This window comes from Porites lutea, chromosome 2 (genome assembly GCF_958299795.1).
Source record: "Porites lutea chromosome 2, jaPorLute2.1, whole genome shotgun sequence".
NCBI classification, from domain to species: Eukaryota; Metazoa; Cnidaria; class Anthozoa; order Scleractinia; family Poritidae; genus Porites; species Porites lutea.
This window is the reverse complement of record NC_133202.1, coordinates 25,545,583-25,562,541: the sequence shown is the minus strand read 5'-3', so window position 1 is coordinate 25,562,541 and position 16,959 is coordinate 25,545,583. Positions and strand designations below refer to the sequence as shown.

The window sequence follows — 16,959 nt, the reverse complement described above, 5'->3', positions numbered from 1 at the left end:
CATGAACAGTATGCAGGTATACATGTAATAGCTCCTGGAGTCACTGCAAGTTTTTCCTTAAACTTTTTAAACAGTTTATTATTGTTAAATGTACATGTATTTTCTGCTGACACTAAACATGAAAAGCAAATTAAAATAACCTCAGTGAATTGGCAATGATCAAATGTAAACACAGCACTGGCTTATTCTTTACAAGTTTTTACACGAATCAAGTGAACTCACTCACTTCAATTCCTCGTGAACCTATTGTTTTGTTGTGCATCAGGCTACCATGGTGGCCAATCATTTACGTAAAACTTGTAAACAAGGCATAGTAAACACCAGGAAATAAGAAACTACTTTTTCTAAGTCTGGAAAAATATAAGGTTCTTGTATTTTGGGTTACTTACAGTATTGGCAATTTGGGCTATGTAGATTCTTAAATAGGTTCTCAATTTTGACATACGAAGGAGATTGTTGATTTTAAAACCAGAAAAATAGATTAACTTTTTGGTTATTGATTCCAAGCTTTCTTGTTAGTCTCGATTGCAGACTCAGAATCTGCAAGCCATTTTTTTTTTCTTTGTATTTAGTCCACAAAAGGTGAGTCATGGTCTCAGGGTTGAACATAGCGGAGACCATGGAAACTGCGGATAAGAATCACAGCATGACTGGAGCCATGCATGTTTTGTGAAGGAAGCTTAGGAAAGGTTAATGATAAAGATTTAGAACTTTTCCAGAACAAGTTGGTCCACAAATTCTATTGGCTTGAAAGCCGGGTTGATTACTTTGGAACAAGTGTCAATACCTCAGTGGTTAAGAAAAAGAAGAATGTTAATGGGCAAAACTTCAATTAATAGTGCAGATAGCGAGGCTAACTGGTCAGGAGTTGTAAACTTTCATTGCATGCAAATGACTCTAGTGTTGAGTGTGTCAGTGGTTTATTTTCGGTGAAGATAGAAATGAGGTGCCATGTTCATCACGTGTTTTTGATATGTAATTTCTCTTGAATATAGGCCCTTAATTTTCATGTATTTATACACATGTACTCAATCAATTGAGAAACAAATTGTCAAATACCATATAAAAAGTAAATATCCTGAAGAATAGTTGACCATCAATAAAGCAAGACTTATGAATACTTAAATTTACAACTCATGGTTACCCCCCTTTGTTAAATTGTTTATGATAATTTTAGCTTAACTTGGAATGATGATCATGCTTGGCTAAACATGCCTGCATTGCAAAATTAGTGCACAATATTGTGTTTGAATCCCACAGAGTCGCGAGGACATATGTCAATGTTATTGATTGGCTAGTTTCTTCCTTAGCAGTTTGTCATTAATACAATTTTAATCAAGTGTCGACAGGCCAAACACAACTTATAGCTCCTGACAAGAAAGATTGAGCTTATTATAGTGCGAAACATGACCTTATAGTCAGCTTGAACAACAGAGGTTTTTCTTGCTCTCTTTATGCGTAGTTTATGCAGTGCATGGAGTATTCTACACCTTTACTGAGTGAGACCAATTTTTTTTTTTGTGGCTTTGAGTCTCGCATTTAGAGGTTAGGAAGCCTGGTCTGTTCCATGCATATTGAGCACTGATTACTACCTATGGTTTATGTTTCTGCAAGTGTTTTCTGACAGGATTTGATCACAGATGCACTTTACCATGAAATGATTTTCTTTCTCTTTTACCTTAAGCTTTTTTCTTGTGGCTAAATAACCTTAGTTTCTTTGGTTTTTCTGAAATGCCTGGACCTAAATACCCACATGCCATAGGTTTTTTTTTGGCCGTGAATATCATGATTTCCTGATTTTTTGACACTAGGTGTATAGAACTGTCAGTGAGATTGCAGAATATGCGGCAGTGCATCTGTAGCAATTGGAAACACTACTTGGACAAGCCCTGTGAAAAGCATACCTTAAGGCACTGGAAAAACAGTGGGCAAATTTACAAAAAATTACAAGGAATTCATTTTTTTGTGCAGAAGGCTTTAGAGTTTGAACTGCTCTTTCATTGTTTGCTGTAAACTGCATGCCAGCCTCCTTCTGTGAATTTTGACATGTCACTCCACCAAACCGTCATGCACACGTAAGAATTAGGTCAATCGTTAGGCACATAAGAAAAACAAAGCTGCCTATCAGAAACACTCACATACGTCTTTGCGACTCTGGAGGATATTAGAACGAGCTTTTGTGCACCAATTAATTCACAAATGGATTATACAAATGGTTTCGACAAGTGGGTGGGCTGGCTGCAACGCAGGCTAGGCTAAACAGGTTCTTGTATAATCTTGCATCGGTATTAAAGTGGCAAATTTCTGTCAGAAGGTTCTTAATCCACAGGTTCTTATTAGTGGGTGTTTATTGTATGAATAACAAATAAAGGGATATGTTGCAGTTATAATTTTTTATCTCAGGTAATATAATGTTTATTTTTCTTTTGTTTCAACTTCATTGGCATATATATTTATACATGTACAATTAAGTTGTACCATACCCAAAAATTACATGAGATAAAAAATTAACTACATATACAACAGGTACATTAAAGTGACTGCATAAATACAGAAATAATCTTTTTTCAATAAAAAGGGTTCAGTGTAATTGTTAAATTGTATATATTTATTAAAACCCTATCACTCCCAGAGTCAATCATGGATCCACAACATTTAGTTCTTACTCTTGAGCCCCTGGACGAAACCCCTTTATCAGTACTCTCACATGGTACTATTTGTTTTAAGTATTGGACGAAATGAAATTTTGACTTCTTCGTTTATAACCTTTTGATTTTGTCAGTGCACGTACAGTGAAGAGTAAAAGCATCAATAACTTTACATACCGCCATGTTATCTCTCGCTGTCTTGCTGGCATAAAGGCAGTAATCGTCATCTCTCTCATGATACCAAAGTTGAAGCTCTCCTGCCGCATCATTATCCTTACTCCCCCATGACACCGTTCCACGTGCCACACAAATCTGTGTATAGCCCTCATGACTGAGCCAACTCAGCCGACTGAGCCAGGAGGCCATTTTGTTCATTGGAAGAGCAACTCGTCCCCAGGCTCTCATCCTACTGAATCTGAAAATCGCACCTGCCGCAAGGACTTGTGGGCTGGATTTGTGCTCTGAGGCGTTTTTTATTTTCTTTCGTTTGGCTGTGTATAAAAGTGGGACGGGGACAAGGGGACGGGGACATCGCGACGCGTGTGTGGGGACTTGGGACTTGGGGACGCGAGACGAGGGACTTAAGGACATCAAGTATGGGGCGCGGGGACGTGTGGGACGGGGACGCGGGAACGTCAAATACAGGGACGCAGGGGACGCAGGATGTGAATGATTCTTGCAAAAGTCGGAGGTAAATGCGTCACGTTCCTCGTGAATATGTTTTGGTGAAGACAAACCACCCTGCCCTCCTTAGGGCTCCTCCATGCCTGTTTACGAAGCGAAGACTCGGCGAAGGCCCCCCGCATTAAAGAAAGTGAAACCGTTGTCCCGGTCTTCTTGCTGATGGAATTTTGGAGCCTAAAGCAGGGTAGGGTGGGTTGCGATCGCCAAAAATTATGTAGAATAACAGCATTCGATTCCAGATAAATAAATAATTAAGTGGCATAAGCGAGCTTCGAATCCCGAAGTGCTATAATAACTCCGAAATCCATCGCCTGTACCACAGAACCACCGGGTATTCAACTATTACAGCAATATTTATTTTGTTCTACGTATTTTTAGTGGCAAACCTAACAGTAAATGCTTGCTAACATTACTTTAAGGTTGATTTCCATGACGCGTTTTTGGCTATGCACGTTAACGTAAGTAAATTTTAATCACGTAAATAAGATAGAGGCAAGATATAAATTGTTGAGATTAAACGTGAAGTTGAGCGAGATTCTACTTATACGCTTACGTGCGACCTTTCATACATTGCCTCTATTTTATTTGCGAACGTAAATTTTACGCACGTACGCATAAAAAAATTACGCGACAGTGGAAATCAACCCTAACCCTAATCACGATAGTCAGTGCGCTTACTCCTATTATAACGAAATATTTTGTGTATAAGGTGTCCAATGTGGTTTTGGAAGATGGAATCTAATGTTGACCATAATATCAATAACGCATTTTCACGAAGAAAGAGATATCGCATTTACCTCCGACTCATTGCAATAATCATTCACATCCTGCGTCCCCTGCGTCCCTGTATATGACGTCCCCGCGTCCCCATCCCACACGTCCCAGCGTCCCATACTTGATGTCCTCAAGTCCCTCGTCTCGCGTCCCCAAGTCCCAAGTCCCCACACACGCGTCCTGATGCCCCCGTCCCCTTGTGCCCGTCCCACTTTTATACACAGCCCTTTCGTTTGTTTTTTTTTTTTCCAATGTGGTGGAAAGAAAATTCAGACAAGATCAACAAAATGCACATTCAAGGTGACGTTTTTCATTTTCCTCAAAATGCTTAGTGTTTGAAAACGATGCTCAATGCTCGAGTAAAGTTATGCTGACAAACACAGGCAAATAGAGAAATTCTCAGCATGACTGAATGCGGAGGTAAACACTTAAAAAAAAGGAAAACCAGACACATAAAAATATGTGACAGGGAATTTTCCCAGCTACGGTTTTCTCTTTTCATTTTTTATAAGTGTGATGTCGCCACCGGGATTACTACTCTCTCCTTAACCTGTCTGATAAGCTCCACCTTTTGAAGATTTTCTCTTTTGTAGTTCGCTCGTTTCGCCTTCAGCACTCAGGCGAAAATGGTCTACGGCGCAAGCGAAACGAAAAATACTAGCTAAGTGTAGGTTATTTTCTCGTCCGTTGCTTGCTGTTTTAGGAACAGACAGTTAAAACAATTAAATGATGGAGAGGGATGGGAAAAGCAAAACATTTTATACAGGCCAAAACGCTTAATGAAATGAAAACAAAAAAAAAAACTCCAGAAAATCCAACTCCTTACCCTTTGATATATCATTTTTCACGAAAAAGGTACCTCTTTCGTATTCCTTTTATCTGTTGCAAATGGTTCCACTTCCACATACCCTGTTTAGAACTTTGTATCCCTTTTGACTGCTGTAAATCATAGTTAGTCTCCTCTAATAACTATGTGTAAATGTACTGTTTTTTTTTTACATAGAAATCAATCTCAAAAATAGCCTGTACATAGAAGTTGTTTTATTTTTCTTTTCGTTCCTACCCCCTTGCACTGGCGGTCAATAAATTCCCTGCGTTTTATATTTTATCACCCACTCTCGACGGACTTTGCAGAGAAAATAGAGGGTCTGTGAACAGGCTATCTCAAAAACAGAACGTTCTCTCGACTTCTCAAAGTCATATCATTCATCTATTAGCCCTATTGGGCCGTGTCAGCCGTTTAACAGACCCAAATGACAGATTTTCCCACCCTTTAATGTACTTCAACTAGTGAAATCACTACCCTTTTTTATACTGCTATTTCGAGAAAGGTTGTCTGAAAAAATGTGCACGCGACAATCCCGAAGGGTAATACGGGATATGATCAATACACTGTTCCTGACACTGTAGCTGTCGAACCTACTTTTGTTACTTTCCTTTAGCACTCGCAGACATATATGTCCATGGCCTCTCCTGCCACTGTTTTAAGTTTCTTTGAAAAACAGTGAACTCAAGACCACGCACGATACATTTCTGGGGTTGTCGCGTGCACTTTATCGGACAACCTTTCTCGAAATGGCTCAGATCTAAAGCCTAAAAAAGGTAACCCTTTCCGGCGGAGCCTCCCAGTATAGGCCAATATAGGAAAACCTCCGGGTTTGGTTTTTTTAAAATATACTATTCTTAAACATTCTCTTTATTCCCAGCCCGGAAGCACAAAATATTGGCGTTCAGTCCTGAACACATTGAGTGATGCCATAAACAACAAGTTTACTCCGCTACGAGACGATACCCATCCTCTGCCCTGAGTTATTTCGAATCCTTTTCCCTTTGTCTTTAAAACGCGCATCTTCCATATACATGCTAAGAAGCTGTTTTAATTATTGAAAGGCCGGGAATAAAATATATAAAAAAATTCAATAATTGAAGTAACTGTTAGTTTCCCTGAGAGCAGAAATACGTATTATCAAGTGAGAATAACGGGACAGAGAGGGTAAGGCCCTGCAGTCAGTTCAGCCGACCCGGCTTTGAAAAAATATGAGAATCATTGCACCAAACGTCTATTTTATGCCAATTAAACGCTGATGATAGAATGCATCAGTTGTCTACAGAGAAAATGTTAAATGCCCTTACAGCTCTACCACCGTTCTTTTCAGTATTGCTTTTAGGTCTCGGACCGCGCTGCCGCTCTATCTTAAGTTCTTTAAAACGCCTTTTGACAGTTTATAAAGGAAAGAAACAACCGTGACATCATTGAACAACCAAGGCAAGACTTAACCCATAGAAAATAATCGTAATGAAAACTATCCTTAACACTAATATCAATATTTAATCCTCAGAATGCTGGAAATTTCGCTTCTGAGAATTTGTTTTTCAATTTTTGTGAACGGAAGCATGTCCCGAGACTGACTCCCTTAATTACAGGAGACCTTACATCCCCCTCACTACTGCCTTTGTCAAATAGCCAGGCTAATCATGTACTTATTGGATAAATAAATTATTAACATCCCCGAGGTCTACCATGTAAAATCACATGTATTTCCAGATAAAAAGGGGTCTTTACAATATGTAACATACCATCATTAAAAATTTGTATAGGTTATAGCATTGGCATGAATACCACGACTGATAATTCGAAACGGTCATAAGAGACAATTTTTTGAAATATCACGAGTGGTATTTATGCCAAATATCATGAACAATGCAAAATCATGCTATTAATTCTTTATAGTACTACCCGAAAAAGGTTTGTAATTTTCACATGTAGGTATTTCAAAAAAAAAAAAAGCTGCATGAAAATACCACTGCTCTAAGCCAATCAAATTGCAAATTTCTCATTTCGTAGTGTAATGGGAAGTAATACAGCAAATGACGTGAACACATAATTTCAATAACCTTGTCCAAAAAGAAATATTAAAAAAGAAAAGAGAAAACTAGGAGTAAATTGGAGTATGATTGATTCCCGAGAGCAAACTGAATATAGTTGAATAAAATGAACAAAGATTACCATAATAAGTTTGCTCCCGACACTGGGTGTTTATTCGGAGGTATCATCTCTTGCATTTTGACATTTTTATTCTTATTTAAAGATGGATATTAATTTTCCAGTTTTCGCTAAACCAAGTGACGAAAATATCCAGACCTGAATTGTGTACTCATGTAACTTTTATCCACAGAATTCTTTTAATTTTATTCGTTGTCATGGTCGTCTGTACTTTTAATCGTGGTCGAAGAGAGTTCGGGATTGACTGCAGAAACGACTCGTGCAACTCCAGAAAAGTTTGAAAATATTTGGATAGACCTAGTTAAGACGAGGAGGAGGAGATCAGATAACTGCTGTATTCGCAGGTTACTGGAATAAACTTGTTCATGGTAGTGAAACTTGGACTAAGGTGCTCAGGACGGAACGTCCATTTTAAACCCATTCATTACAAACCGTAGGCTCGAATCCCGAAACACTGAGTTTGGATTCGAGTTCGAACTCGAGTTCATTATGAGCACATTAGGGCCATTTATACGAGGAAAAATAAGACGCGAACTTTCCGTATAAACGGCACATTTCGTCTAAAATAAGACGCGGCTTAGCTAAGATGCGTCTTATTAGATAAGACATGCTCGTGTAAATGATACAGTTCGCGTCTTATTTTTCCTCGTATAAATGGCCCTATTGTTCAGGTGGTGAGATTGTCGTATTACTATTTTTTTTGTAACTGTTCGGCACAATTTTATGATATTTTTTAAAATATATACTGCTGTTAAACCCCGCATATTGTTGGAGAGTGTTAATATAAATGACTTTGTTAACAGATGGAAAAAAATGACTGTCTGTGATAAATAATGCTATTTAGTATATACTACTAGCCACCTCCACTTCGGTGAATAATTTTTATTTATTACCTCTTAATTGTATTATGAACTTCACCCTTACTGTTTTTTTTATTTTAATATTTCAAATAAATTATTGCGGTGGTGATTTTCTGTTTTTTTCAGACTGCAGATCGCTTTTCCAACAAAGACAATGAACTGCAATGGACAGCTTGTGTGAGCCTGTATGTACGAGAGACTGGTCGTCTAAAAGACCCGGGAGGTACTTCCTGCAATGGCCTATATGGGGACAGCTGCGGGGAGCCTCCGCCTGAAAGGGGTACCTTTTTCGTGAAAAATAGTATATATATATAAAAGGATATAAGAGGTTGCACCTCGGGGAGGGGTCTCACCGAATAAATATTTATTGAGTACCCCCTCTGGTAAAAGATCTCTCAAGCGTCAAGTCATGTCTGCACTAATTAACCAATTATTTCACTGATATTGGTATGAATTGTTCATCACGGCGGCTTTGTGTTAATTGTGAGTGGATTGGAGGAGACTTTGCCAGACTGCTTGCAGCATATAGTTTTGTACAATGTATCTTTTTTTATCCTTATCAGATTATTTTTTTTCTTTTCCAGTTTTTTGTGTTGTATGTCATTTCCGCCTTTTCCTTTCAAAACATTTTTATTGCGACATTCCCCATCTATATAATATTGTGATCCCTATCATAAAATTAATTCAGTAACATCTGCAAACCCGACGAAGGCTGGTATGACCAGCCGAAATATTGTTATGTAAAAACAATACACGTTGTTCTGATCAGCTTTGCAGTAGTCTTTGGACTTCTCTCTTTTTGGTTCTTAATATTTTGGCTGATTAGATCTCTTTTCTAGAGCTGGATCCAACGCTTATAACCAGCAGGATCTTCGTGTTTTTGCAGTTATTTTAATTCCTTTATACAATGTAAATTATGAAGGAATTATATATATTTAGTGCTAAAAGCCCCCAATAGAGATAGGTACTAGGGGTGGTAGTTACCTACGAACAGGCCCCTGGTAGTTCTTTTATGTCCCACAGAGTCAAATCATGTGAAAGTACTGTGAGACGGGACCTTTCACCCCTTATCTAGAGGGTCTCAGTGGGGTTTGTCATCAACCGTCAGAAGGCTTAAAAATTCAGTTACCATCAACCGTCAAAAAAGGTTATTTTTTTACCCTCAACCGTCAAAATGCATATAAAGATTAACGGTAAAAAAGTTTCAAGATGTTTCCAATTTCGCTGTTAGTGCAGCTGATCTTCACGGGATTCTAGCTCCTGACGAATTTAAACTGGAAAAACTATATAGTCCCATGTTCTGAAAATTACAATTCCAAAACCTGCTTATACATGAAAATACTTCTAACTTTTCTGCAAGTGCAAGGCCAAAAAAAACCTCCAAAACACAACAGTTAATATTTATCTCTACAGAAGTTTATATTTACTTTAACTTTTAATCTCAAAAACGATTCTTAATAATCGTCAACAGTCAAAAGTTTTTTTATTTTGGGAAGCAAGGGATGGGGCAGTGGCGAGAGTGCTCGCCTCCTAGCGCCTACCTGAATGTGGCCCGGGTCCAAATCCCGGTGTCGACGCCATATGTGGTTTAAGTTTGTTGTTGGTTCTCTAATTTGCTCCGAGAGGTTTTTCTCCGGGTACTCCGGTTTTCCCCTCTCCTCAAAAACCGATATTTGAAAATTCCAATTCGAGCAGGAATCAGGTAGACGAAGAACCACTTTGTGGATGTGCTATCTCCAAATCATTATTTATATATTTTTTATTCAAAATTTGACTGTCACCCATCAAAATTGGTAAACATTAACCGTCAATCGTCAAAGCTACCACCCCATTGAGACACTCTGTTCCGTGAGGTACTCAAGGAACGTTTTGGTAGAGGCGTGCCGCCGAGGTGCGCCTTCAAACCTTGACCTTGGCCGGTTAAAGACAAAAATTGTTCATTTTGCAATCCTGTTTCAAAAAAGAGACCCTGTTTTATGACCCTAATTCGTTCTTTTTTTGTATACAGAATCGAAATATTTTTCAAAATAACATGGAATTAGATAATTTGGAATAAAAATTGTTGGTAGCACATCCGTCCCATTCATTCTTTGGAAAGGCTTCCGGTCCAAAGAGACACTCTCTTCAAAAACGATAATTTATAAATTAATAGCGGGGCTCCCGCGCGCGCGAAGCGCGCGTGGGACAGAGCCCCATACTCATGGAATATGGTCAACCTTTTTTCGTTTGGTTGTCACGTGATTGACCGAGCGTACGTACGTACGTACGTACGTACATACGTACGTACGCGTCTACAGATTGTACTTGTGGGGTAGGGGAGACTATCAAAAGGAAGGGAGGGGTGTCTCAGGCGTGTCTTGGCAAGTCCACATCTTTAATACAGGATTTTAGGACATTCACAATATGGTCAATTGACAGCTGTCAAAACAGGATACCCACTGACCAGTATCCCATGACCATATCGTGGGCTCATGTGTCAATTCATGGAGGTGACGTGATTTATTTGGAAGCTGTCCGCTGACCAGTTAATTGTTTTACTAGATCGCGAACAATGTTCAATCTCATACTTTTACTAGTTAAACTGATAATGCAAACATATTGGACAACAATGTTTTGATCAATTGCAGGGGGGGGTGGTGAACTAGGTAGTTTGTTTGTCCCGACGATCTTGGCCATCGTGACGTCACGAAGAGAGAAGCGCGCAACTTCGAGGAGTTTTCGAAAATGGCGCCGTTGCCATTTCAAGTGCTACTTTTAAAGTTGGTTTTCCTGGATATTGACGCTCCAAAATGGTTTTTGTCACGGTAGGATAGTGCAGTTCCAACATCTCTTTCCGAGAAGGTGAGTGAAATGTGTATTAATCCAAAAAATAACGCGCATGAGAGCTGTAAACAGTTTCGGTCAATTTCCTCGAGTGCAATAATGTGCCGCAAAAGTTTGCATGTTCGCTCAGTAATATCGCATTTTCTCGAAATCGGTGAGGTTTTGAACATCGAAACTTGGCATAAGGGTGGGTTACTTCTATTAGAAAGCATTGTCTCTGAAGTTAATTGAGATAAACTAGCAGAAAAAATGATCAGTCCATTCGAGTGTGCCAGCGTAGCCGCTAAGGTAGAGGGAGAACTGATGCAATTGTATTCATTACTTTGCTGTTATCTCCAATAATGCCAATAGTATCACCTATTCAAGCTGTCTTTTCGGGATAAGTAAATTTTAAAGTAGTTTCTGATAGAGGGAAAGTATAGTTGCAACAGCTCTTTCCGAGAAGGAGAGTTAATTGTATTATATTCTGTTGATAATTACCTCGTAAACAGTTTAAGCCAATTTTATTTGTCGCAGAAATTTGCATGATCGCATATTAACATCGCATGTTTTAGAAAATCGGTTCGGTGTGGAAATTCGAAACTTGGCAAAAGGGTAGGTCAGCAATAGTGGAAAACATTGTCCTTGATGTTTAATGGGAGAAATTAGCAGTAAAAATGATCAGTCCATTCGAGTGCGCTCAATATTGATATAAACAGATGACCTCGACTCGGTTACCCCGGCACAATGTAAGTCAATTATTTTTCGGTTCTAAGAAAAAGTAAACCAAAGACTTCCCTCAACACTATGTATCTATAATAATTACACCAGGAATATATATATTTTTAACACTTGAAGGTTGTACCATCTTGTTGAAGCAAAGGATATTTCTCTGTAATACCTATAAGCTTACATTAAGCTTTCATAAATAGCAAAACAAATTAATAAGATTTACATACAGCTCCAAACATGTACATCTGTTATGCATGAAGCAATTTCATATCGTTCCATATCAATAGTTAGTGCAAATGGAGTCAAATATGCACAGTGAAACTTGTATAATTTAAGCAGACACCTCAGAGAATGCTGTAGTGCCCACTTAATACAAAGTTTCTTCCTACTACATACAGGTTTCGATAGAAAATGTCATATGAGGCAGACCTACCAACTCTCACAATTCTGCCGTGAGTCTCACGATTTTTTAACTTTTCTCACAGTCTCACGACCAGACTCCCAATCTCATGGTTTTCTGGGAAATATTCTAAATTGAAATATTGCCTTGTTGAATAAAAACATAAATTTTGTGGGGAAATTCTTGTGCCTGGATAAGCTTTGACTATTTTAGCCATGAAGTTGTCTTAGCCCAAAGAAATGACTCTGCTGTATGTTTCGTCACAGTGATAACCTATTTTCTGGCCTCTTGAAGTCATCAAAGAAAAAACGGCATCTAATTAGTTACATAAGGGACCACACTAAAGCAAGGGTATATTGAAATAAACAGTTGATTCCCCTAATGGAAAAGGGGTCGTTTAATTTTGATCGGGAAAAAATAGACTCTCACTACTTTTTGTAGAATCTCCTGATTTTTTTTCATGAGTCTACAGATTTTCCTTATCAGGGGTTGGCAGGTCTGTATGAGGAGCTAAGTACCATTCAAATAAAAGGCGGAAACATTTGGAATACTTCCAGAGATATGATGAAATACATTTGCATTAATATCTTTATTTGTGTGGAGCAATTAATTAAACCTAGATTGTACCTCAAATTTTAAGATATCAAATGAGTGAAACAAGCTTTATACGAACAAAAATGAAATGAGAAAGTACTGTAACTCATTTATATAATTTACAGAAGTCCCCTGGTGACACCAGCCAATTGCTGATAGGGCAAGACTCCCAATCTCATGGTTTTCTGGGAAAGCAAAAGGCATCTTAAAATAACAAAAGGCAGGTCTCTGCCGTTCTGCCTTCTGATTGGGCAGAAAAACACAAAAGTTTTCTGGCACCAATCAGAATTCAGAACGGCGGCGACCGTTTGGAACTGGTCTGGTAAGACATTGTCCCCAGGGGCTCTTCTCGCTGTTCTTTACTTTTCTTCATGCCATATTTTTCCGCCCGTTTAGACTTTCCCTCGCCCCCACTATCTGCCCCTGGGTCTCCGAGGATGGAGTAAGATAAGTTAACAATAATAGACAGATTATTATAGGTGGGTTACTCATTTTTACAGTCATCCCTGGAAGAAGAAATGGAAGTAAGGAGCTGACTGGCAGCCACAGAGATTGAGCTGAGATTGAGCTGAGGAAGGAAATTGAAAGAGAAGAGAGCGAGTTGAAAGGAAAAGAAGAAAGGTTAAAACAAAAAGCAAAAGAAATTAAAAACACAGTAACAGAGGCGAAGCGGGTAGCTGCCCAACTGCAACTAATGGCAGGGCAGCTAGACTGCTTGGCTAACCAAATTCTAGAAGAGACCAAAAAGTTAAAGAAGAAGTAAAAGAAAAACACCAGTGTAAGAAAATTTTATTGATAACAAACCGTTTCTTTTAATCAAAGTCAATGTGCAAAGTTTTTAAATGTAAACAAGTCTAAGTCAGACCTGTTATGCAAGAAAGAAAACACATTTGTTCAGTATATAACAAATAAAAGGAAACTGGTTCTTCTAATTTCTTGTATCCTGTATGGTCTCTTCTTGCTCCATGGAATCCACTCCATCTAACATCCTCCACTTCCCGCACCGCACTACTCTCTTTGTGGAATCTATTATACTAGATCTTTACAGACATCTAGTAAGCAGCACCTCCTCTATCATACACTGCATGTTTTTTCTCATCATCTACAGAGTATTCCCAACCAAGGAAGCACCTAATTATAAAATCAGTCAGATAAAAAGAGATTATTATATATACAAAAGTCAAAACAAAATAAATAAATAAAGGCAATATTATCACTTAAAATCCCAGATATTATAATGGTTTTCCTCACCTACTCCCTAAACTTCACATTAATATAGGTGAGTTAAACCACAAACACCACCCCCCCCCCCCCACCCAAGCAATGGTAAAAAAAAATGTCTCCCTTGAATTATAAATTTTTGTAACTTCAAGCAACCTATCAGGATAATCCAAAGACTGATTTCTAATCTTAAACCAACAGCTAAAAGGCAAGGCTATGTGAAATATATTAGCAGAGGCAGTACAACAGCAAATTTTAAAGAGGGGCTTTAGAGCTATTATAATGGGCCACCTATAGTCATGGAACGATTGGGTCTTTACTAAGTTAGGCCTACTGAGAAATTACCATAAAGCTACATCAGCTGGGTGATAAAACTGTACGAGCAGGCCCCGAATATTGTTGGAACTGGACAGTGTCACTTGATGTAACTGACAATAGCATGGAGTCCAAGTAAGTTAAAAAGAATCAATGATTGAAAATTAAACTGATGCCCCTGCACTCCCACTCCCAGCAGATTCCCTGCCTTGACATTACCTAATAAACATACATTGATACTCGTGTCATTTTCTGAACTCGCGTAGTTATTGAACTATAAATGAACTTTGGTGTCTTTATTGAACTACACAAAAAGGAAAACCGAAAAAATGTATCATTAAAAAAGTATCTTTTTATATTGTAAAAGTGTGAGAAGGGTGATGATATTCATCGCATGAAAATCCTGCAATTTTTTATATCCTTAGAAGTTTTTTTCTCCCTCATTTTTAAGATGCGGACGCCCGAGGAAACAGATTTTCAATATTACACCATTGAAACGCTTACTAGTGTCCGTTTTCTTGGCTTTTTCCCCTTTTTTTTTTCCTATTAACTCTGTAAAGCGATTAAGGCAAAGCTACATACCCATCCTTTCTACGGATCCTCCTCCTGGATTCTCTGCATAAAGCCCTAAAAATGTAGATGTTGATCAAAAAGTTTAGCTCACGGCACTTTACCCCAGCGATAGATTCTGTTTGACTATTTACAGGATAAAAACCATGTTTTCCTTTGTTTGTGGGGCGAAGAAGCAAAGAGAAAGGCAATGTGAACTTATTTCCATCATGAGCCATGAATGTTTTGACAAAATGATCGTAATTTATGGTGAAAATTTGCAATACAATAAGCTATAATAATATCCTTGGTTATCGCCCGACGATTTGATTCAATACGCTTTATTAACATTTTGATACGTTTGACTCAAACAGGAAATCCTTTCAAAACCGTTGAAGATTATAGCCCATATTCTATTAAAAAAAAAACACTTGCTTCTTACATTTGTTTAGTTTTAATGAATTGTTTACACAATTTGATAGTCTAGTATGAACATCATGACGCTATGTTTCGTGACCTGTCCACGCCACTTTCGCAATTTTTGTAAACATCCCTGAGGTTTGCGACTTTTATCCCACTGATCATTTTTGCTAACTTATTAGCTGACTCACTTCTATCACTAATTGAAAGACCTATACCATATTAACGTCATTTGTTTTTCTCGAGACTGAATTCCACTGGGCTCTTTAGTTATGCGTCTCTAAAGACGCGCCGGTATGAGTTGTACCATCTGGTCGATCTCGGGAAGTTCTTGATTTTTTACGATGGAAATGCTCTTTCCTAGAATATATTGCAATTTTACTATATAGCATTGATAGATAAACACATACCTTCGGTCGTTTCATCGCAACGTCTCGACTTTTACCTCTTGAAACCACGAAACAATTTCGCTCGCTGAAACCATTTAAAGTTCCCGGGATAAATTTCTCGTGACGTCACGATGGCCAAGATCATCGGCCGCGCGATCCCTATAGGAGCGATTGGCGAGTTCATCACCGCCCCCTGGATCAATTGAGAGCTGTCAAAACAGGGTACCCGCTGACCAGCATCACTTGACCGTATCGCGGGCTCAGGTGTCGACCCATCGAGGTTAAGTATTTTTTTGAAGTTATCCGCTGACAAGTTACTAGTTTTCAAGTGATCGCAGGCTCAAGATCAAGTTTTTTCTAAATTCATATGAAATATGTTGTGTTTATGTGCTACACAATTAAAATTTTGATTGCAAACCGGACCTCGGACGCGAAAATTCACCCAGCTGTTACAGGCAGGGAAGACAGTTGCTTTTGACTTTTCTCACCATGGTCACGCGTTGGTCACACTCTACGTCCGATTTTTATGCTCTGATTGGTCAAAATTTGACAGGTGAGTTCATGCGGAAAATTAATGCAGCATCTTGAATCTTGTTTACTTTGACGGCTGAAGCTGACAGAGTTTTGTGTCAACTTGTGATGTTTTTAACTGTTTTTTTTCCACTGGATGTGCAAAATGAAATTCAGCTGCTATCAGGAGTCCTCTGTTATTCATGGCTAGTTTGTTAATTGGGTTTTTTGGTTGAGGAATACGTCGCTTGTCAAAGTCGGAAATCCGATTTCGGATGACATCGTTTTCGTTTTGACCTTGCTTGATGCGTAAGAGGATTGCAAAGTCTGAAGCGATACTGGCTTTTCTTGATACCTTTTAGGAGCTGCATCTCGAATGGTAAGCCAGAAAAATTATTGTATTTGATGTTTGTTTTTTTGGATCTAATTTAATGAAGTCGAGCGGAGTTTATGCGGTCATTTAGTTTATGCACGTTTGTAAGATTTGAGACAATGATCTGACCGAGTATCAGGTTTGATATAAGCTTACAGAACTTTAAAAAGCCTTTAGACATTTTCTCACCGCAAATAGAAAGAAAACGTTTCAAAGAATATTTAGTTATAATTCTGACCGGAAAAGAAAGCTTTGAGCGATTTTCTTGCCTCGAGTTCGTCTTTGAAAAAAGCAAACACCGGGAAGCCGGCTTAAAACATAAACTTAAGCTTGAAGCTTGAAGACTCAGGATTTTTAGGGATACTTTAATACTTGTCTTTCTGAATGAAAATTGTTGTTTCTGTATATGTTTCACCGAATTATATTTCTTTTATTGATTGTTAGTAGTCTCTCTTGTAATTTTAATCGCTGTGCCGATTGTTTTCAGTCGTTCAGTGAACATCGCTTGCAGGAGTACTCAAAATGCCGCGCGTTAATAAACCATTAAATAAAAAATAAACATAATAAATTCTTTATAATTTTGGAGCGTAACTCTGTTAATGTTCATTCAAACACTCGCCACAGTTCGCACTACAAAAGTGAGAACCGGATGGCCGTATGTGATTTTGGAAATTTTTTTTAACA

General features: G+C 38.3%; 1 long non-coding RNA gene across 1 annotated transcript; it reads right to left on the bottom strand.

The window, feature by feature from the left end:
• Positions 1-13,258: 13,258 nt before the first annotated feature.
• On the bottom strand, positions 13,259-15,577 carry LOC140928130 (uncharacterized). Its single transcript, XR_012164615.1, has 3 exons — positions 15,414-15,577; positions 14,617-14,661; positions 13,259-13,629 (listed from the first exon to the last, which is right to left on the bottom strand). It is a non-coding gene; the product is annotated as an uncharacterized lncRNA (long non-coding RNA).
• Positions 15,578-16,959: the final 1,382 nt, after the last annotated feature.